We start from the raw sequence: 24177 nt of genomic DNA on the forward strand, positions 1-24177 counted from the left end.
CTTTCTTCCAGAGGAGGAGCTGAAATCTGGGTTTACTTTTATTTTTTCCATTTCGGGTGTACCCTTGGGGACAGGTAAGGAGGGAAGGTGAGGTCTCTAGGTGGTGTCGCGGTGTGATACTGGATACTGAATAATACATTTGCTGTTTTTTGTTAAAAAAAGAAAAACAAAAAGTCACCATGTTGAGAGGAATCCCAAATTGGCCCATTCAGAGAGACCAGTTTTCTAGCTGACAGACTAGGTGAGTTTCCAGCAGACAGCCAATATCAGCCACTGACCAAGTGAGCAAAAAATACCTTCATGATTCCTTCTTCTAGGCATTGAATCCCCACAGCTTTCAGGCCTTCTCAGTAGAGATATCAAACACTGCAGTAGCTACTCCTATTCTGCTTTATCTGAATTTTTGACCAGATTCCATCAGCCAAAAAAATAATAATAATAATTGTTTTACACCTCTATGTTTCAGAGGGATCTGCAATGCTGTAGAAGTAACTGGGACAAAACACTTAATATTGAAAATTTTGTATTTATGCTGTGTGTTTATAAACTTAGCTTCTTCAGAGTTAATGTGCTATTAATGTCCATGTCTTCCACCATTATCCATATATATATAAATATACAAAACACACGGTAAGTGTTTTCAGAACAAATTTTCTTTAAATGCCTTATCTTTTCTCCTGAAGAAGTATCATAGACAGATTCTATAGTAAAAAAAAAGGAATTTATAATTAAAAATCATATTTTAAATTTTAAATAAAAGCTCTCATTAATAGTATGATTTCACTATAAAGGGATTTTCCAGTACTTTGCATAAAGAAGAGAAGGTGGTGGGGCAAATCAGTAGGAAGAGAAAGAAAGAGACAGAAATTGAAGAGAAAGAGAGAGAGACATGAGAGTAAGGAATCTTTAAATTAGGCACTACATCTAGAAAATAATTTTGGATGATTTTGGCTCTGTTTACCAGCACATAAAAGAGACTGAAAAGATCAATTCAGTGCCAGCTAAGATTGTGGTGGAGTTGTTGTTCAGTCGCTCAGTCATGTCAGACTCTGTAACCCCAGAACTGCAGAACGCCAGGCTTCCCTGTCCTTCACCATCCCCTGGAGCTTGCTCAAACTCATGTCCATTGAATCAGTGATGCCATCCAACCATCTCGTCCTCTGACCACCCCTTCTCATCCTGCATTCAATCTTTCCCAGCATCAGTGTCTTTTCTAACGAGTCAGCTCCTCACAACAGGTGACTAAAGTATTGGAGCTTCAGCTTCAGCATCAGTCCTTCCATGAATATTCATGATTGATTTCCTTTAGGATTGACTGGTTTGATCTCTTTGCAGTCCAAGGGAGTCTCAAGAGTCTTCTCCAATACCACAGTTCGAAAGCATCAGTCCTTTATGGCCCAACTCTCACATCTTTACATGACTACAAGAAAAAAACATAGCTTTGACTATACAGACTTCTGTCAGCAAAGTAATGTTTCTACTTTTTAATATATTGTTTAGGTTGATGATGGCTTTCTTCCAAGGAGCAAGCATCTTTTCATTTCATGGCTGCAGTCACCATAGGCAGTGATTTTGGAGCCGAAGAAAATAAAGTCTGTCACTGTTTCCACTGTTTCCCCATCCATTTTCCATGAAGTGATGGGACTGGATGCCATGATCTTAGTTTTCTGGATGTTGAGTTTTAAGCCGGCTTTTTCACTCTCCTCTTTCACTTTCATCAAGAGGTTCTTTAGTTCTTCTTTGCTTTCTGCCATAAGGGTGGTGTCATCTGCATATCTGAAGTTACTGATATTTCTCCTGGCAATCTTTATTCCAGCTTGTGCTTCATTCAGCTTGGCATTTTGCATGATGTCCTCTGCATATAAGTTAAATAAGCAGGGTGACGATATACATCCTTGACGTACTCCTTTCCCAATTTGGAACCAGTCTGCTGTTCCATGTCCAGTTCTGTTGTTTCTTGCCCTGCATACAGGTTTCGCAGGAGGCAAGTAAGGTGGTCTGGTAAGATTCTGAGGGAATTGTATTCCCAAAGAAACAAAGAGCCTGATATAAAGACCATGTGATTCTATTCAATCCCTGATTTCCATATTTGCTCCACAAAAGCAATTATGAAAGCAGTACAGCCTTCAAGGAGGCCATTCTCTTCTATGTCTTCTTCAGACGTGGTGTCCATGAAGGATGATGGAGAAGGAAGAGACTCCAGAAAGCCCAGCCAGAAACCCTGGAGAACAATGGTATGGGAAATTCTAGAAAGAAGAGCCAGTAACTGTTGCTACTGCCTGGACTGGTCTCACAGGACCTGACCAGGAGGGCTAATCATCACTTGCATCCGGTGAGTGTTGGTTGTTTACCATTCTTTCCTTTATAAATGAGAGGATTTTTGTTTTTTGCTTATTTTCAGGTATCAATTTCTTGCCCTAACATTGTCTGTTAGATATGATGGAGAAAACAGGATGGAGAGCTTATTTTTCTAGTTTGACATTCTTAATCCCCTGGTGAAAATGTGGACCTGATACAGAAAGCTGTTTACCACCAGAGATTCTGGAATTGGAGTTTAAGGCAGTAACTAAACGAGGCTTTTGGTTGTCTCCTTTGAGGAGGTGTGTGAGTTTATTCCTAAGTGTTGGAAGACAGGTGGAAATTGATATATGGATGGAGGAAGAATCTGGAAGTCTCTCACCAGATTCTGTCCTCTCCTTCCAGGGCACATTTCCAGACTGCATTACTCAGCTTCCCTTACAGCTGAGTGTCCATGTGAGCAGTTTAGACCAAAAACAAATGAGTAGAAACAATGAGAACCACTTCCCTTTCAAGGCTATTGATCAGTGAGTGCCTCCCCCCCCCACCACACTCTCTTTCTTGGGGTACTAGCTGGGAATAAACATCAACCGAGGCCTTATGGGAGAATAAAAATGCAAGATGGGAGAATGCTGAATCACCAAGTCAAGAAAACCCAGCATAGTTCAGGAAAACTCAGTCTCTCTTATTCAGTAAACTTTATTTTCGAATAATTTTATATTAAGAGAAAACTTGTAGCGAGAACAGAAAGTTCAGGTAGGAAATGTCCTTTGAACTTTTAAATAGTGAGGAATAAACTTCCATTTTGTGGAGCCATGATATATTTTAGATAATTTTATATTTGTTAGCATTACCCTAAGTAAGATAACCATAATTGATGGTTAGTTAGTGTTGAAATGAAAGATCTTCTGCATAAGAAAACTGTGAACAGAATAGCAGTTAATGGGAGAAATCCTAGAACCAAAACTTCCTATCTGTTATTCTTTGATGCTTCAGCTTTTCAACGGGAGGATGTATGTAAATATATATACATAGAGGCTTGAGATTTAAGCCTCTTAAAGAACTAGGAGTTTATTTTATGTGACTATATGTTTATAATTTAGTACTTTTAATTATTACTCATTATACTGGGAATTTAGTATTCATGTCCTATACTCAACTTACAATGGTGGGAGAATTCTGGGATAGAAGGAGTTTTCTTATTTAAGTAAATGAAATGTGGGAAAAAAAACCCCACAAACACAATTAGTGAATGACTGAAGCTTGGGTAACAAATTTTAATAGAAAGAAATTTGATCAGAAATGACCAGTTACTGACCACATACCACCTTTGAGGGAAACCTTTGGTTCATGGTATAAACAAGAATTCAACTTGAGATATGATACAATACTGCCTGCCAACATTTATTAAGTACCTATTATTTGCTAGGCATTGTTAAAAGTGTTTTTGAATATACTAAAATAATTATTCCCCAGAATTAAGAGATCAGAGACATATATTTTAAAAAAGATAAACACAGACCTTTTAGGGAACTTTGAAAATCCACAGCTAGTGAAAGCATAGGTGATATTTTAATGTGGACTTCAGCCCTTAGTTATTGCACTTTACTTTTTTTCCAGCAATATAAATGTTTATGTATAAAAACAGTAATTAAATTTTTGGGAAACTATAGAGATCCCCTGTGTGCATAAGTGGATATTCGTAAGGTAGAAATTTGAGGAGACCTAAACCTATAAATTTGTACACGTTTATGCAAGAAGCTAGAAATCAGATTTTGAATCTGTTAGGAAACATGTTAATATTCCTCGGGGGGAAGTAATATTGCTGATCATTCCTAAATCAATAAGCTAGCCAATCTATCATATTCAACCAAGTTACAAAGATATGGAAGAAAAGAAAACTTTCATCACCTGTCTTTTGGTTTAATGTCTTTCTCAGTTAAGTATTAGGTACAGAAATATGCTATTATGCCAAATCAGATTATGCTGACGGAGACTTATGATTTAGGAAATTCTTGATCCAAAATTGCTCAGTTGTCTTGTATGGATATCTGAAAAACTTAGAATGTTTCAAAAGAACTGTCTTTCTGTGACATACATAATTGAAATAATAATTGTAAAGAAAATTTGAGGTCAATCACATTCTCATGAGGTAAGTTTGAAGGGAACAAACAGGATTCTCCTAAGTCATAGCATAAACAACAGAAAATCTTACAGTTTACAGAATTATTTATTAATAATTTCTTAATATAATAGTATCTGATAATTTTTTAAAATTTTAAGGGATGACCTCTTAAGAAACATTACCACTTAAAACATTAGCCTTTTTGTAGTGAAATGTAGCTTATTTACCATGTTATGTTTTTCTGCCTATCTGCTCTACAGCAAAGTGATTCAGATACACACACATACACGTGTCCGTGCATACTCAGTTGCTTTAGTCATATCCGACTCTTTGTGACTCTACGGACTGTAGCATGACAGACTCCACTGTTCATTGGATTCTCCGAGCAAGAAAACTGGAGTGGGTTGCCATGCTCATCTCCAGGAAAGAAAGTGAGAGTGAAGTTGCTCAGTTGTGTCCGACTCTTTGCGACCCCACAGACTGTAGCCTACCAGGCTCCTCTGTCCATGGGATTTTCCAGGCAAGAGTACTGGAGTGGGTCGCCTTTCCTTCTCCAGGGGATCTTCCTGACCCAGGGGTCGAACCCAGGTCTCCCACATTGTAGGCAGACGCTTTACTGTCTGAGCCACCAGGGAAAAGTCATCTCCAGGGGATATTCCCAATTCAGGAATCGAACCTGCATTTCCTGCATTGCAGTCAAATTCCTTACTGCTGAGTCACTGGGGAAGCCATAAATACATAATTTTTATTCTTTTCCACAGATGTTTTTATGAGCCATTCATTTTAGCCAACAAACATTTCATGTTTAGTACAGTCATATGCCAGTAATTTCTAATAATGAGTGCTTAAAATGTACTTGTTTGTTGACATTACGAAAAAATATCTTACTAGTGTTGCAAATAAAGCACATACTTTATTTTGGACAATCCTAACTTTTTTTCCAGAATATCAGAGCTTTCAAAAGTACCTAACAACAAAAAACCCTATATCTTGTTTTGAAAATTGCTTTTGGATAAGTTTCAGAATGCTGGCAAGGTTAGGCTCCATTGTTTAATCTTAGGTCCTTTTCATTTTTGCAAGAATTGCTAATCACTGAATTTGTTAAACCTAAATAACAGCCAAAATATTAGCAGTAGCTTGATACAAAATTTTTAATACATTATTTTATCTGTAAATTACAGAAGTATTTTTTCTGAGGAAGCCTGAAAATATGATTCTTTTTTATGTGTGTCTGCTTTCTTTTTTGTTTCCAAATATCTTAAATCATATACAGATCTTCTTTTTAAACATAAATGAACATGTATGTATACCCATCACATATTTGTGTTCTACCCTGATTTTTTTGGCTTGTTCTTATACTCTTAAATTATGACATATTTGTTTCAATATGATTTTACAATCCCCATTTGAGACTTTTAAGAGTTGCTACTTCTCAATTCACTTCTAGCTTTTAAGCAGAAAGAAACCTTAAAATTTCCATACTTCTCTGGCCTATTTATTAAATAATGTTATTTAACAGTTTCTTTCGAGGTGACATGGTTATGTCATAAACTGTTTTTTCTATCATGGTATTCTGCATCATAATAAACTAAGCTTTCATAATAAATAGTAGTTGTGTGGATGGCAACCCTTCTTTTGAGGAGGAAAAACAGCAGACCTCATCTTTTTTCAGTGATGCCATCTTCCTATTGATTTATTTTTCCAGTAAATAGAAATGATTTGGGGCTACCGTTGAAAAAATTTGAAAAACAAATATCTTTTGACTTGGATTTTTTTGAACTCAATATTAAGTTAATATATCACTGAAATTCTTTTAGATCAAGTCTATGAGTTTTTCCTTCTTTATCACCACCCACCACTCTCTCTACTTCCACTCCTCTAACCTCCCCAGGTACTCCACTTTCTAATTCTGTAATGCAAAGTAGAAAAATAAAGTACTCAAGATGTGCAATGCATATTTTCCTTTAAATTCCTTTTTGTTCTTCTTAGAATATGCATTATAATTAAGTTTTTCAGATATCTTTTCCTCCAAACAGAAGAATTAAAAAGTCACTTTTTCAGTGTTTTCATTTTGTTCTTCCCTTCCTTTTTCTAAAATCTATTTTAAAAATATGAAGCTGATAGGTGGGACTAGTACTTGATATATTACACAAACTATAAAAATAACAGAATTTGAGCATATTATTTTCCTTGTGTAGGAGGGTCTACTATGAAAGTTATACATAAACATGAAACATTCCACATAGCTCTGATTTTAAATAGATTACCATTTTTGATGAAAGTTTATAGCTTGTGGCTTAGAATTGAAATAAAATCACTTGAATAAAAGCATTAGTTTGTTCCAATGTTTTCACAGACATGTACATTTTCTGAGGCATACCTCCCATTAGCAACCTCCCTGGATACTTGGATGAAAAACAGAAATAAATTTGTGGTTAAGTTTAGTTTTTATCTTCACAGTTTCTCAAAAGTTTTTCTTCTTTTTATTTTTTATTTTTTTTGTATATCCCAGGTTTTATGTTGAAATCTTCATATGTTTCACCAAAATCTTTTTCTTAAAGCTACTATAATCAGAAACTAAGGAAAGTTAGTGACACTTTGTGTGTGTGTGTGGGTTTATGTGGAAAGGTAGTCAGTATTTCCTGTACTTACAGCAACTTAATTGTTTAGAGATAATAAATGTCAACACAAGTGATGGCTATATGTTTTCAATCATATATATGTGGTAGGTAATTGCTTTTGAAAAAAAGGGGCACTTAAGATATAAGAACATTACCTTATCATCTAACTTTACAAATATTTGTAGGCACATGTAAAATTTGTCCATGCCTCATAATTATTCTACCCTTACTAAATGTATCTTTCATAGTCCTCATGAGAGGTAATAAAATATACTGTAGAAAAACCAAATCTTCTGTTTTAATATTATTAATGTACCATGGTATATTGTTTGACAATTTGGTTGTCTTCTTTCCTCTGCCCACAATATCATTCAATTACCATAGTAGGCATACATAAATGCCTTTCTTTTTCTATTTTTCCATAAGTCTTTTTTGGTTGTACATTGTCAGTCACCTAGAGCCAGACATCCTGGAATGTGAAGTCAAGTGGGCATTAGGAGGCATCACTATGAACAAAGCTAGTGGAGGTGATGGCATTCCAGTTGAGCTATTTTAAATCTTAAAAGAAGATGCTGTGAAAGTGCTACACTCAATATGTCAGCAAATTTGGAAAACTCAGCAGTGGCCACAGGACTGGAAAAGGTCAGTTTTCATTCCAATCCCAAAGAAAGGCAATGGCAAAGAATGCTCAGACTACCACACAATTGCACTCATCTCACATGTTAGTAAAAGTAATGCTCAAAATTCTCCAAGTCAGGCTTCAACAATACATGAACCATGAACTTCCAGATGCACAAGCTCGTTTTAGACAAGGCAGAGAAACCAGAGATCAAATTGCCAACATCTGCTGGATCATCAAAAAAGCAGGAGAGTTCTAAAAAAACATTTATTTCTGCTTTATTGACTATGCCAAAGCCTTTGACTGTGTGGATCACCACAAACTGTGAAAAATTCTGAAAGAGATGGGACCACCAGATCACCTGACCTGCCTCTTGAGAAATCTGTATGCAGGCCAGGAGGCAACAGTTAGTACTGGACATGGAACAACAGACTGGTTCCAAATAGGAAAAAGAGTATGTCAAGGCTGTATATTATCACTTTGCTTATTTAACTTATATGCAGAGTACATCATGAGAAACGCTGGACTGGAGGAAGCACAAGCTGGAATCAAACTTGCCAGGAGAAATATCAATAACCTCAGATATGTGGATGATACCACTCTTATGGCAGAAAGTGAAGAAGAACTAAAGAGACTCTTTATGAAAGTGACAGAGGAGAGTGAAAAAGTTGGCTTAAAGCTCAACATTCAGAAAACTAAGATCATGGCATCTGGTCCCATCACTTCATGGCAAATAGATGGGGAAAAGTGGAAACAGTGGCAGACTTTATTTTTTGCTGGGGCTCCAAAATCACTGCAGATGGTGACTGCAGCCATGAAATTAAAAAGACACTTACTCCTTGGAAGAAAAGTTATGACCAACCTAGACAACATATTAAAAAGCAGAGACTTTACTTTGCCAACAAAGGTCCATCTAGTCAAGGCTGTGGTTTTTCCTATAGTCATGTATGGATGTGAGAGTTGGACTACGAAGAAAGCTGAGCACAGAAGAATTGATGGTTTTGAACTGTGATGTTGGAGAAGACTCTTGAGAGTCCCTTGGACTACAAGAAGATCCAACCAGTCCGTCCTAAAGGAAATCAGTCCTGAATATTCATCGGAAAGACTGATGCTAAAGCTGAAACTCCAATACTTCGGCCACCTGATGCTAAGTACTGACTCATTGGAAAAGACCCTGATACTGGGAAGGATTGAAGGTGGGAGAAGAAGTGGACGACAGAAGATGAGATGGTTGGATGACATCACCGACTCATTGGAAATGAGTTTGAATGAACTTTGGGAGATGGTGATGAACAGGGAGGCCTGGTGTGCTGCAGTCCATGGGGTCACAAAGAGTCAGACATGACTGAGCGACTGAACTCAACTGATTTTCAGTTAAAAGTCTGACAATCTTATCTCTTTTATCCCCTGTAAAAGAAAATGAAAGAAAGATTCAGAAACATTTGCAAGATGTATTAAAGTTTATCAGGATTTTTTTTTCCGTTTCTTGAATATTCTTTAGTCAGCATCTGGGACACCTGAAGCTCTCACCAATTTGTCAATCCTGGGATAAGTCTGGTTTAGTGAAACTCAGCTTCAGCCACATATTCTTCTTAGAAAGCCAAAGGTAATTGTTTGCTGGAATGATTCTTACTCTTTTATATTTTCTCTCCTTTATTTAGTCACAAACATGTGTATACCACCAAGAAGAAAATCAAACTGCCTTTTACCTTCCTGTTTAATTATAAATGAACTATATATTACATGTATTTCCTTGTTTATTGTTAAATACTATTAATTTAGTTTTCTCATTTCTTTTTGCATACTATCAATAGTAGTGGTAAAGAACCTGCCTGCCAATAAGGGAGATGTAAGAGACACAGGTTCAATCCCTGGGTAGGGAGGATCCCCTGGGAGAGGGCATGGCAACCCACTCCAGTATGCTTCCCTGGAGAAGCCCATGGACAGAGGAGCCTGGAGGGCTACAGTCCATACGGTCACAGAAAGTCGGACATGACTGAAGCAACGTAGCATTCACCATCAATAGAATATTTCTCTCCAGTAATAGCATTCACCATCAATAGAATATTTCTCTCTAAAAATAGCATTCATATGGAACTTGGACACTCCATAATTTTAGCCTTCAAATATGCTTGTAAGACAAAAACTATCAGAAACAAGAAACACAGAGTTATCTGGGTAATAAAATTTTCTGTATTTTCTTCAATGAATGGTTCTTAGGTCCATCTTCATTTTTAGTTTACTTTCTTTTTTTACTTTATAGATTCATCTATACTAAGCCAGGGCTTCTCTGGTGGCACAGTGGTAAAGAATCTGCCTGCTGATGCAGGAGATGCAGAGATGCGGGTGAGATGGTTAGATAGCTAACACAATGGACATGAATTTGAGCAAACTCCAGGAGAGAGCTGAGGACAGAGGAGCCCGGCATACTGCAGTCTGTGGGGACACAATGAGTTGGGCACTACTTAGCAACTGAACAACAACAAAGATATACTTAGTCATGGATTTCTAAGTAGATATAATGAGCAAATAAAGGCCAAATAGACACAAAGACATCTTATCTCACTCATAATACTACTAATGGTATTAGGTCTAATGGTATTAGATCTAAATCATTAGATAATTCTTTACAGCCAGATAGAAAGTTAGCTGGTAAAATAACTTATTTGTCTCTTTTACTCTTCATAACAGAGATATTTCCTCTGTTGGTGTAAACAAAAGGAAAGAATTTAGACAGTAGATTAAGAAAATATAGATGGGTATGTAGAACATTTGGACCAAATTGCTTTTTTCTCCACAATTACAAGTCATAATTTATCATTTAAATAGAAAGATTCAAGACAGTATAAAACGATACCAAGAGAACTATCTCACAAAAATCTCAAAACAAAGAAAAATAAGAAACAATTATTGAGAGTCTAAATTATTAAAGTGGCCTACCAATTTTTAGCTAACTGAAACAAATCATCGTCAAATCACCATTTGGCCATGCTGGGCAGAAACGACCTATATCTAATTTCATGATATTTAACTATCTGGAAATTCTCAACAAATTAGAATCAGGCTTTATTTACAGTCTCAAATATAAGTCTCTTTCATTGCCCAGAAGAGCTTAAGTTGAATTATGAAGTTGCCTTCTTACTTTTCTTTCAGGTATATGTTCAATCACTAAAGAAGAAATTCTCTTCTTTGAAAAACTGTAATCTATGTAATATCTAGTTTGATCTATGCTATGTAAAGTTTGACAAAGACATTTACCCGCAGTCAGATTTCTAGAGTCTTTTGACACCTTTCCTTGTACATCGTTGTTTCGTAGTGCAAAGATGGGAATGTACTGTCTAACTCACTATAAATGCTCTGCCTGTGCGGAAAGATCACTTGTAAAAGCATTGTAGGAGGCAGAACTTTTAATAACTGTGATGTTCTTTCAAGAATTAATGGACTTTTGGTCAAATGTTTAAAACACGCATATGAATACCCTTGGCATCTTTAGTGAATGTCTAATAACTGTATCTTTCCAGTTTCCTTCCTTCAGTTATTCTTTGAGGTTTTCATAGACCCCTAAACTCACCTTCTGCTGCCGAAAAAAGCAGATTTAGTTCTGAAGGTTAATCCAACTCAGCAGGATTGAAGGATGGCACTTTTCCTTGGTCGTAAGTATGTTGGCTCAGGCCAGACAGCTGTTAGGACATTCTCCTCTGGGAATCGTGCCCTCAACACCCACCGCTGATGCACATACATGGTCTACTGGCTGCCGACTTCCATGCCCATCTGCTCAAATGGCACGGTGCCCGCTCACAAGTTGGCTGGATCCTTGCCCTTAGTGTGTAGGTGCCAGGCAATGATGGGTTTAGATGGGCAGCCTGCATAAAACAAGCGACAATTTTCCCTTTCTCTCTCTCTCCAGTATCTGTCTTCTGCACCTTCTCTGAAAGAGAAGCTGTATGTTTCTCTACCTCTGATAATCCTGTGGACACATGTGGCCTTCTACAGGTAGATAAATAAATACCCTCAACCTGCTACCAACAGGGAGATGAAAGGGAAGAATCTACAGAGCCCCAAATGACAAGTTCTAACACAGAAATGGGTTGGATTGTGAAAATCCCGACCACCTGGAGTCTGTCAGAAGAAATTTAGCAAGGGTGTAAGTACGGCAGATCTCTCACAGATAGCAATGGCACCAGGAAATAGCTTAAGTTACAGCACTTTTTGTCTGTCGCAGCTCCAGCACAAATCACTTGCCTTGCACTGAAAAGGCACATAGAACAGAAAACAAAATAAATCAGGCAAAAAGAACAAGCTTAATGGGAACACAATTTATATGCTCAATGGGGGCAAGGGTGTAAGCTAGGATATTCAGACCTCAGAAATAACCCTGAATGGAGGACCTAATAGAGAATGAAACAGAAATAGCATCTCTCTTTCCAATCGACAACAAACCCGTGGAGAGGAATAGATTGGCTTAGGAGGTTGTGACTTTAATGATCCAAAGCATATGAATGCTTGTTAGCAGATAGCAGACAGACATAAGTAAGAACAACAGTAATGGTTGCATCTGCAGCCTGGGCTATGGCACTCAAACTAATCAGGCAGCATTGGAGAGCAGTGCCGGAAGGTATGTTAAAGACTTGCTTTCCTTGTGTGTTTATTTAAGGGTGATTGAATTCGGGGTGTTGTCAGTCTGCCTTGGAGGATGGTTATCCAATGTGTAGGCATGATCTTTCTCCCTGAATATGCTCTGTTGAGTCAGTTAGTTATGTGTGACTACTTGCTCTGTCCTGGTCTTTATACAGTGCCAAAATCCTCCAGTCCAAGTTCCAAAGGAACAGGGCCTAAAAACTTTTGGCTCGAGAATCAAATTAGGTTTCTCTGCTTCCCTAGCCAGAAATGCATAAATACCCAATGGCCTAAACCAAAGAATTTGACATTGTGGAATGAATAGAGCTGTCATATACCACTAAAGTATGGAAATATCTACTGTTTGAAGTCAGGACTAGTTCAACATCTTCAGTAATCAGAACAGACTTCTTTGGACACCTTCATGGGTTAGTCTGGCTTTTGATTGGGAATATTTCTGGCAAGCTACTGACTCCAGATATCAGAAATGCAAGAACATACGGTTTATAAGAAAAAATCTGCCATTTTTTTCCTACCAAAAATATTCTCAAAGGCAGCACATTTTCATAAAAGACAGATCCCTCATTCTGTTTTCCTTATTGACCTTCAAGTTAGCACAATGTGCCTAGATATATTCTTAAGAAAGAACTAGTCAAAGAAGAGGTAAGTTTGAATAGTTTGAAAAAGTATTTATGAAAAACTCAATTTGGAATTATCTGGGAGCTTCTGGTGAAAATAGATAAAGAATGTATATAATCATCCAAAACTCTTATTCTGGTTTCTACGCTATAACTGTCAGAGCTCCCAGAATAAACAATTTTCCTCATGATTTATCACACCTTGAGTATATTACAGTAATAATTACATACTACTAACTTCTTTGAAAATGAAAAAAAGAAAGCAAACACGCTGTTCAGAAACTCTTAAGGATAAGGTCATGTTTTATTTATCTTTAAATCAACGGAGTTTAGTATAGTATGAAATACATGTCATGGGATTGATCACTCCCACTCCATTTTGCATCATCTGATACATGTGTCTTACTTTTTATTGAATTCAGCATGACCTTCAAATGGTATAATATCTTGCCCTATGATATCTTGTTATAAACATATTTACCATTCTTTCCAAAATATAGACCAAGTCAGTAGTCATTTCTAGATGAAGTTCCATAATTTCTTATAGGAGATTTGCCATCTATCTTTACTGAAATAAGGTTGAACTTTCAAAATGATACCTTCATTAGCCTACAAATGAAATAACAGATACTAGTAGGATAATAATTTCCTGATCTATGTTGTATGCTCTATGCTTGGGGCTTATATACCTCTTCCAGAGGAAAACTCTGAGAAGATAAACATATAAATAGGTATAGGGTGGATATGTGTGTTTGTTAGTCCCTCAATCATGTCTGTTTGTGACCCTAGGACTGTAGCTTGCCAGGCTCCTCTGTCCATGGAATTCTCCAGGCAAGAATACTGGAGGGGGTTGCCATTCTCTTCTCCAAGGGATCTTCTTGACCCAGGAATCAAACCCAGGTCTCCTGAATTGCAGGCAGATTTTCTACCATCTAGGTCACCATGGAAACCTGTGGCTATAGATTTAGGTAGATATATTTCTGCTTTTAAATAACATTACCAATTATATAGATTATTGTTTTGAAGAGTTCTCTATTTTATTAGGGGGTACCCTGGTGGCTAGATGCTGAAGAATCTGCCTACAATGCTGGAGATGCAGGTTTTACCCTTAGGTTGGGAATATCCCCTGGAGAAGGAGATGGCAACCCACTCCAGTATTCTTGCCTGGGAAATCCCATAGACAGAAGAGCCAGACGGGCTACAGTCCATGGAGTCGCAAAAAGTCAGACACGACTGAGTGATTCACACACACACAGACACACACACACACACACACACACATTCATATTCTATTATCACTTACCTTCTGGGCATATTGTTTTAACTTCTGGTGTCTCTATTTTGTCAATATATGCATAATATAGAAGTTATTTCTCATAGGATTGCATTAGAAATAAGTAAATTAAAACATATATAGCTTGTCACATGGTAGGTCCTTGTTGGTATAACCTCTGCTATACCAATTATATAATTCTTCTTCCAGTATACCAGTAAATAGGTAAATATCTTCTTGTACATGAATAATTAACATTAAGCTAACATTCTCTTAAAATCTTTGATGCTTTTAAAAACTCTTTTAAAATAATTTATATCTTCAAAAAATTCCAACTTTTTTCCAGGGCATTTTGAAATAATTTCATTAGAAAATGCTTTAAATATTCAGAAATCTAGTTATACTGGACATGCACATCAGGAGGTGGGGCTCTTGAAGGCTTAGAATTCTGTCTACCACAATCCCACCTCTGGCCCTCAATAAATCATGTCCCTTCCTCAAGCAAAATACATTATCTCTTCCTATGATTCCAAAGAGTCTTATTTTATTATAGCATCCACTCAAAATCCAAAATCTCATCATAAAAATCTAAATCTCATGTCACCAGTTCAAAGACCAAAATCTAAATTCAGTTTTGAAATAAGTTGAGTTTCAGATCAACTATTAAGTAGCAGAGGTGGGATTCAAACACAAGTAGTTGGATTCTATAGCCAGTGATGTTTAACAACTTTAATACTATGCACTATCCATGCTATGAAGCGATTATGATTATTGCCCTCATTGCATAGATGATAAATCTAAGGCAAGTGGGAAAAGACTGAAAGCTAAGTGAGGGTCAGAGGCTTTTGATTAATCTAGGTTCAAAACACCATGCATACTGATTCCAAAGCTTTTAAATGCTGAACCTACCACCTTTCAAAGTGGAAACTCAATAAATGCTTGTTGTCTGACCATCATTATATTACACTGTAGATCAAAATATACACTGATGTTTATCACATTCCTTTTTTTTTTTTTTTTTGGCTGTGTCAGGTCTTGGTTGCAGTATGGGAGATTTTTAGTTGCAGCCTGTGAGATCTAGTTCCCTGATCAGGGATCAAACCCAGGCCCTCTGCACTGGGAATGTGGAGTCTTAGAGACTGGACCACAAGGGAAATCCTTGTTTATTACACTTCTACTCAATTATTTTACTTATGCTTAAGTGTCTATTCTATTTTAATCATATTTCAAATAAAAGATCTTCATAATCATCTTGAGCACTAAGATGAAATAATGAAAGCAATGTTTTGGAAGTCAGGAAGATGAATATATTAAAGGTGCATATATATAACTACAGCATCCACTCAAAAATAGTGCTACAAATTTGTATTTGGTATATCCTGTAACTGAAAAGTGACTATCTGCTCTAGATGTTAATAATATACCAGCTGAGGTAAAGTTGCCAGGGTAGATTTCTAGTTGACACTTGTGGACTGGCCATACATTTTAATCCCTCCTATGTACTAAAATAAGAGTAAAAAGATAAAAAATATATTCACAGAGAATGAAAATATGAGCAAAAGTGGATACTGTATCTCAAAAATGCTTAGAATATAGAAAGTGTATGAAAACATAGTGTATTACCTTGTAAAATGAAAATTCTACAGCTTCAGTGTTGCAGCAGGAGAAGCTGATGTTATTAATGACAAAAATGTCAGTAAGTCCTCCCTCCCCAAGGCTCATCACTTGGAAGCGCCAAATAAAGACAAGATCAAGAGCCTACAAGAACCATCACTGAAAAAGCTGGATTCCCAGGCTCACTCATTCATTCATATCCAGAGGTCACTCCCAGACCTACATGAGATAGACATTAAATCAGGTAGTTTCCAGAGTCTCGACTCAGGATCACCTGGCATCATAGAGGGAAGAGAAGAGTGTCATACTCCAAACTAGGGAATTAAAGCCTACACACTGAGCAATGGAACCCTCAGCTCCCATTCTCAACCTTTCTCCCAGAAATGCCAGTAGCAAAGAATGTATTCCTTCACCCAGAAGATTTAAGGATTCTACTCTTGAAGACTGAATGGTTCTAAATCCCTTCAGATACTGAAACTCAGACATCCTCAATGAAAAACATGCATGAGCATGCATTACAAAGAAGCCTGACTGTCAACAAGACCAACATACCAACTCCAAAAGAGACATTATAGTGCCTCTTTTAAAAAAATGAACATGTAGGAATAGCTAAAAGAAGTTAATATATAATATATAACACTACATAATATATTATCTTTATATATTATACTTATAGATCAGATATTATGTAATACATATATAATTACACATGTAATAAATTATAATCACTGTATTATATATTTATTTATTGAGAAATAAATATGTGTAATATATTCTAAGTGCTGAAGAAAAATAGCTTCTGCTTTAATGAAAAAGTCTTTGGGGAAAGTCCCAAAATGGAAGAGGAATATTAAAAAAGCAAATACAAAAAGGAACCCAAAATAAGCAAAAATAATACAAAAAGGAATAAAATTTAAAAAATACTACTGGTAATATTATTGAAAGATAAGAAAATACATAGAATTCATCAAAACAGAAATAAAATAATAAGGAGAGGCATTTGTAAATTAAAAATCTAGAAAAATATATTAAATCAATATAATTCTCAGAGCATAGGAATAACAAGTCAAGAAATAGAAAAACAAAGAGCTGAATCATAAAAATAAAAAATAAAAAAATAATCTAAGAAGTTCAACATCTACCTTATAGGAAAACCCTAAAAGATAAAACCAACATTTTAAAAGTATAGTAAGAAATTTTAAAATAAACTGCAAGAAAATATCATAGAAGTTAATAACTATGAGCCTTCTGATTAAAAGAACCTATCAGGAGTTCAGAGCAGTAATCAACAGGTTGGTCATGCAATTATAGAACACTGGAAATAGACAAACATCACATACAAAAGTATGGGAATCAGAATGGTGTTGGCTGACTGAAGGCTAGACAAATGTTTTCCCAATTAAAGGAGAAAATATTGTCAATCTAGAATTATGCAGCTTGTTAAACTATCAATCAAAATCAGAACTGCATAAAGACATCTCCAGAAATGAAAGGTGCTCAGTATTTGCTTCCACTAAATTCTTGTTGGGAAACCCTGAAAAAAAAGAAAGAAAGAAAGAAAGAAAGAAATACTTGATCATAGATAAGAAGGCATTATAAATAAGGCCTGGAGACCTAGGAACATGGTAAACAGAAGTTCACAGATGTATGTCAGGCCAACAGTCTTCAGTACAAACTGAAGGAACATTTGTAAAGAAACAGAAAAAAAAAAAAAAATGGGAGTAGACAATATTTAATGTTTCAGTGTCTGAGAAAAAGATTGGTAGGAGTTTGACAGATTTGCTGGCACTATTGGGTAAATTAGCTATAGATTTGATAAAATGTAAGCAATTTAAACTAAGGAAATTATTAACTTCATGAAAGAATGCTGAATAGAAAACGATTGATAATTATATAGTGATTATCAGCTCAGCTGAAGATATTTAGAAAATCACAATAAGGTCAACTAGTGATTGAAACAAAAATTGTGATAGAACTATAATGAAAAGAGAGAGGGAAAGGAAGGTGTGGAGTTCAAGAATGTATCATAACAAAGTCAATCTGTAATGCCTAAAATAGATAAATCAGGAAAAATCTGTATCGCATATAGTGTTGAAAACATGAAGGTTGATGTAAAAAATTTTATCAAAAAAACTAAAGCTGTTAAAATTGGTAGCCTCTAGGAAGTGAAATTGATGAGTACATAGATGCATAAACCAGAGATATGCTGTTTAATTAAAAGCTTTCTACACTAGTGTTGTAAATTCTTGTGTAACTTTGATAAAAAATAAATTCTGACAAGTATAAATTATCATGGAAAAATTAAAAGTTTCCCCAAATAGACTTGAAAGAGAGAGAAAGCAGGAATTCCCGCACCAAATTGGATAAATACCCAAACAGGAGTCTTGGTATTCAATCTATATCATGAAAAAGTTCCACTTGCCTATCTGAGCCTTGAATACAAGCTGAATATGAAAGAACTGTAAGTCTGAATCAGCAGAGAACAATTGGAATAACTGTCACAAAATCACAACCACATAACAATTTTGTGGGTTCAAGCCCTGCATTCACCATTAATCTGCATGATTTAGGGAAAGTTATTTAACATCTCTGTGTCTCAGTTTCCTCATCTACAAAACAGGGAATATAATAGATTATACCAATAGACTTATGGATGATTCAGTTCAGTTCAGTTCAGTCGCTCAATCGTGTCTGACTCTGTGACCCCATGAATCGCAGCACGCCAGCCCTCCCTGTCCATTACCAACTTCCAGAGTTCACTCAGACTCACATCCATCGAGTCAGTGATGTCATCCAGCCATCTCATCCTCTGTCATCCCCTTCTCCTCATGCCCCCAATCCCTCCCACCGTCAGTCTTTTCCAATGAGTCAACTCTTCGCATGAGGTGGACAAAGTACTGGAGTTTCAGCTTCAGCATCATTCCCTCCAAAGAAATCCCAGGGCTGATTTCCTTCAGAATGGACTAGTTGGATCTCCTTGCAGTCCAAGGGACTCTCAAGAGTCTTCTCCAACACCACAGTTCAAAAGCATCAGTTCTTCGGTGCTCAGCCTTCTTCACAGTCCAACTCTCACATCCATACATGACTACTGGAAAAACCATAGCCTTGACTAGATGGACCTTTGTTGGCAAAGTAATGTCTCTGCTTTTCAATATGCTATCTAGGTTGGTCATAACTTTTCTTCCAAGGAGTAAGCGTCTTTTAATTTCATGGCTGCAGTCACCATCTGCAGTGATTTTGGAGCCCCCAAAAATAAAGTCTGACACTGCTTCCACTGTTTCCCCTTCTATTTCCCATGAAGTGATGGGACCAGATGTCATGATCTTCGTTTTCTGAATGTTGAGCTTTAAGCCAACTTTTTCACTCTCCTCTTTCACTTTCATCAAGAGGTTTTTCAGTTCCTCTTCACTTTCTGCCATAAGGGTGGTGTCATATGCATATCTGAGGTTATTGATATTTCTTCCGGCGATCTTGATCCCAGCTTGTGTTTCTTCCAGTCCAGCGTTTCTCATGATGTACTCTGCATATAAGTTAAATAAGCAGGGTGACAATATACAGCCTTGATGTACTCCTTTTCCTATTTGGAACCAGTCTGTTGTTCCATGTCCAGTTCTAACTGTTGCTTACATAGATTAATACTTTGAAAGTGAATATGAGAGCACCTGGTATACATACCAGGTGCTGTAATAAGTACTCAATACATGTTGGTCATTATCAAAAGAACTCTTTTAATATTGAACCCTAAGAGAGCCTTCTTAAAGTAATGTCTTCCTTAGCCCTTTGATCTTTCTTGAGTTTCCAATGGAAGACTCACACCATAATGCACCTTGAGTGACAGTCAGGGTCAGAGGAGAAAACAATGGAGGTGGCCCCTCTTTTATTCTTTCTGGACACATTCTCTCTTCTCCAGTGAAAGCATTTTACACAGACAAATGGCCTTAACAAAACAAATAGCTAAGGAATGAAATGGTTACATTTGTATTTAGCTCCATATCCTAAAAAGCATGCAGTCTATTAATTAACCAGATTTGTATCTTTCTGGACATTAAGTGGAAGAAGCTGAGAAATAACCCGGAGGTTGTTATTAGTGGGTAAGGTGCTATTAGATCTCTGATTCTATGATGTTCAAGGAAAGCTTTTCATGTTTCTGTTTTTTACAGAAATCTACCAAGAAAAAAAGGCAATGCCAAAGAATGCTCAAACTACCACAAAACTGCACCCATCTCACATGCTAGCAAAGTAATGCTCAAACTTCTCCAAGCCAGGCTTCAACAGTATGTGAACCATGAACTTCCAGACATCCAAACTGGATTTAGAAAAGGTAGAGGAATCAGACATCAAACTGTCAACAAATGTTGGATATTCAAAAAAGCAAGAGTACCAGAAAAACATCTACTTCTGCTTTATTGACTATGCCAAAGCCTTTGACTGTGTGGATCACAATAAACTGGAAAATTTTGAAAGAGATGGGAATACCGGCCCAACATGACCTGCCTCATGAAAATCTGTATGCAGGTCAAGAAGCAACAGCTAACTGGACATGGAACAACAGACTGGTTCCAAATCGGGAAAGGAGTATGTCAAAGTTGTATATTGTCACCCTGCTTATTTAACTTATATGTAGAGTACATTGTGAGAAATGTTGGACTGGATGAAGCACGAGCTGGAATCAAGATTGCCGGGAGAGAAATATCAATAACTTCGGATATGCAGATGACACCACTCTTATGGCAGAAAGTGAAGAAGAACTAAATAGCCTTGATAAAGTGAAAGAGGAAAGTGAAAAAGTTGGCTTAAAGCTCAACATTCAGAAAACGAAGATCATGGTATCTGGTCCCATCACTTCCTGGCAAATAGATGGGGAAACAATGGAAACAGTGACAGACTTTTTTTTTTTTTGCGGGGGCGGGGGGGGGGGGGGAAGGGGGCTCCAAAATCACTGCAGATGGTGACTGCAGCCATGAAATTAAAAGACGCTTATTCCTTGGAAGAAAGTTATGACCAACCTAGACAGCATATTCAAAAGCAGAGACATTACCAACAAAGGCCCGTCTAGTCAAGGCTATGGTTTTTCCAGTAGTCATGTATGGATGTGAGAGTTGAACCATAAACAAAGCTGAGCTCTGAAGAATTGATGCTTTGGAATTGTGGTGTTAGAGTAGACTCTTGAGAGTCCCTTGGACAGCAAGTAGATCCAACCAGCCCGTCCTAAAAGAAATCAGTCCTGAATATTCATTGGAAAGACTGATGCTGAAGCTGAAACTCCAATACTTTGACCACCTGATGCCAAGAACTGACTCATTTGAAAAGACCCTGATGCTGGTAAAGATTGCAGGCAGGAGGAGAAGGGGATGGCAGAGGATTAGATGGTTGGATGGCATCACTGACTCAATGGACATGAGTTTGAGTAAACTTGGGGAGTTGGTGATGGACAGGGAGGCCTGCTGTGCTGCAATCCATGGGGTCACAAAGAGTCGGACACGAATGAGTGACTGAACTGAACTAAACTGAACCAAGAAAAAAGAAAGCCTCTTTGCTAGTCACCTACTTAAAGCCTTTTCATTTTCAAATCAAGAGAAGCTGCCAAAATTGTATTAATTTTTAAAAAATAACACTCTCACTAATGCTCCCCTTGGATGAATAAAGAGGGCGTCTAACTCCCAGCCCATTTTTTATCCTCCATTGTGTACCCACCACAATGCCCAAGTTAGCTCATTAGTGCTCTCGGCAAGGGCCATCACATTTTTAAATGATCAAAGTGTTTGGGGAGAAATCAGTCACATGGAGTAATTGTTCCCAAACTGTGATCCTGAGCATTTAGGGGAGAATCTTCTGTGGTTCATTTAGAGATATTTTAAGGGAAATGTGAAGGGTAATAAAATATAGGACCTAGTGGGAATGTTTTGAAGATAAAGGGATATAGAATGGTCATTATATTGGTTTGAGAATAGGGATTTGAACTTAGTGCAGTTCAAAATGATGAATAAGAACTTTCAATCATGGCATAAAACAGGTGCAAAATAAACCTAGGAACCAATGTTTCAGGTCATATGCTAAAGGAAATTTTTATAATAAATTGGTTTTGTAATGTAATCTCTTAAAATGAAAGCTATATACACTAAACTTTGAAACAGAAAACTTATGAAGTTTTCAAAATAATTTTTTTCAAGATGCAAATGTCACATTCTTGCTCTTTGTAAGCTGAAATAATTTAAATAAAGATTGCTAACTTTTAATCATAAATGAAAAAAACATGATTTTGTTCAAATTTTGTTTTCTATTTTACATGCTCAAATTTCCTTGGTTATTTGTGGCTTTACTACTGATCTGATTTTCCTCATCCAACCACAATGAAAGACACACCCAAATCAGGAGCAATAAAAAAGAAACAGTTGAGAATTATATTTGAAAATTTGGTCACAAGCTCAATGATAACTTAAGGGCAAAGTTTTCTGAAAGGATGTAAAAAATATTTATTAAATAACCTTTACAGGAGATTGGCGGGGTTTTTCACAGGGAACAGGACATACTGCAGACAGCTATGAGAAGTTAATTTGAGGTCTCAGTTTAAAGAAGAAACGGAATAAGACAGGGGTTGAAAGATTTGGTAAAACTATTGAATTTGGGATTGAAATTATTTAAAATATGTATTTCATATCTTTCTTGTAAACTTAGGATATAATACTTTTCTCCTTTCATTTTATGAAACATAATTTAAAATTTCTGCTTAGGAGAAATCACTTTCATTTGATTTATAGAGTCCCTTTGATGATCCTGACAAAAGATAAAAAGACTTCTTGCAATAGCAATTAATAAGGGTAGTCTACATCGTGTGGTGAAGAAGGTAAAATTCATCCTAACCATAAAGAAAGGGTATTTCTAGAGAAAGGATCACAACTCTTTCTATTTTTGGAACTGCAAACATACTTGAAGAAAACACAATTGTAAGTAACAACTCTTATTGTTGCAGGGATTATAGGCATTAGGTAGCACTGCAATAGGAGGGGGCTGTAATTTGGAAAAACAAAACAAAACATATATATATATATGTATATATACACATCTATATCTTTCAGGATTTGAAATAGCTCCACTGGAATTCCATCACCTCCACTAGCTTTGTTTGTAGTGATGCTTTCTAAGGCCCACATGACTTCACATTCCAGGATGTCTGGCTCTAGATTAGTGATCACACCATCGTGATTATCCGGGTTGCGAAGATCTTTTTGTACAGTTCTTCTGTGTATTCTTGCCACCTCTTAATATCTTCTGCTTCTGTTAGGTCCAGACCATTTCTGTCCTTTATCGAGCCCATCTTTGCATGAAATGTTTCCTTGGTATCTCTAATTTTCTTGAAGAGATCTCTAGTCTTTCCCATTCTGTTCTTTTCCTCTATTTCTTTGCATTGATAGCTGAAGAAGGCTTTCTTATCTCTTCTTGCTATTCTATGGAACTCTGCATTCAGATGCTTATATGTTTCCTTTTCTCCTTTGCTTTTCGCTTCTATTCTTTTCACAGCTATTTGTAAGGCCTCCCCAGACAGCCATTTTGCTTTTTTGCATTTCTTTTCCATGCGGATGGTCTTGATCCCTCTCTCCTATACAATGTCATGAACCTCATTCCATAGTTCATCAGGCACTCTATCTATCAGATCTAGGCCCTTAAATCTATTTCTCACTTCCACTGTATAATCATAAGGGATTTGATTTAGGTCATACCTAAATGGTCTAGCGGTTAAGTGCTGCACTCAATATGCCAGCAAATTTGGAAAACTCAGCAATGGTCACAGGACTGGAAAAGGTCAGTTTTCATTCCAATCCCAAAGAAAGGCAATGCTAAAGAATGCTCAAACTACCGCACAATTGCATTCATCTCACAAGCTAGTAAAGTAATGCTCAAAATTCTCCAAGCCAGGCTTCAACAATATGTGAACCGTGAACTTCCTGATGTTCAAGCTGGTTTTAGAAAAGGCAGAGCAACCAGAGATCAAATTGCCAATATCCGCTGGATCATGGAAAAAGCAAGAGAGTTCCAGAAAAACATCTGTTTCTGCTTTCTTGACTATGCCAAAGCCTTTGACTGTGTGGATCACAATAAACTGTGGAAAATTCTGAAAGAGATGGGACTACCAGACCTCCTGACCTGCCTCTTGAGAAATCTGTATGCAGGTCAGGAAGCAACAGTTAGAACTGGACATGGAACAACAGACTGGTTCCAAATAGGAAAAGGAGTACATCAAGGCTGTATATAATCACCCTGCTTATTTAACTTCTATGCAGAGTACATCATGAGAAACGCTGGACTGGAAGAAACAGAAGCTGGAATCAAGATTGCTGGGAGAAATATCAATAAGCTCATATATGCAGATGACA

General features: G+C 36.8%; 1 protein-coding gene across 1 annotated transcript in view; it reads right to left on the bottom strand.

The window, feature by feature from the left end:
• The window catches only part of ARHGAP15 (Rho GTPase activating protein 15), a 678200-nt gene that overhangs the window by 615562 nt on the left and 38461 nt on the right, over positions 1-24177 (bottom strand). The window lies entirely within an intron of this gene.

The sequence above is a fragment of the Budorcas taxicolor genome, chromosome 2 (assembly GCF_023091745.1).
Source record: "Budorcas taxicolor isolate Tak-1 chromosome 2, Takin1.1, whole genome shotgun sequence".
In the NCBI taxonomy this organism is placed as follows: Eukaryota; Metazoa; Chordata; class Mammalia; order Artiodactyla; family Bovidae; genus Budorcas; species Budorcas taxicolor.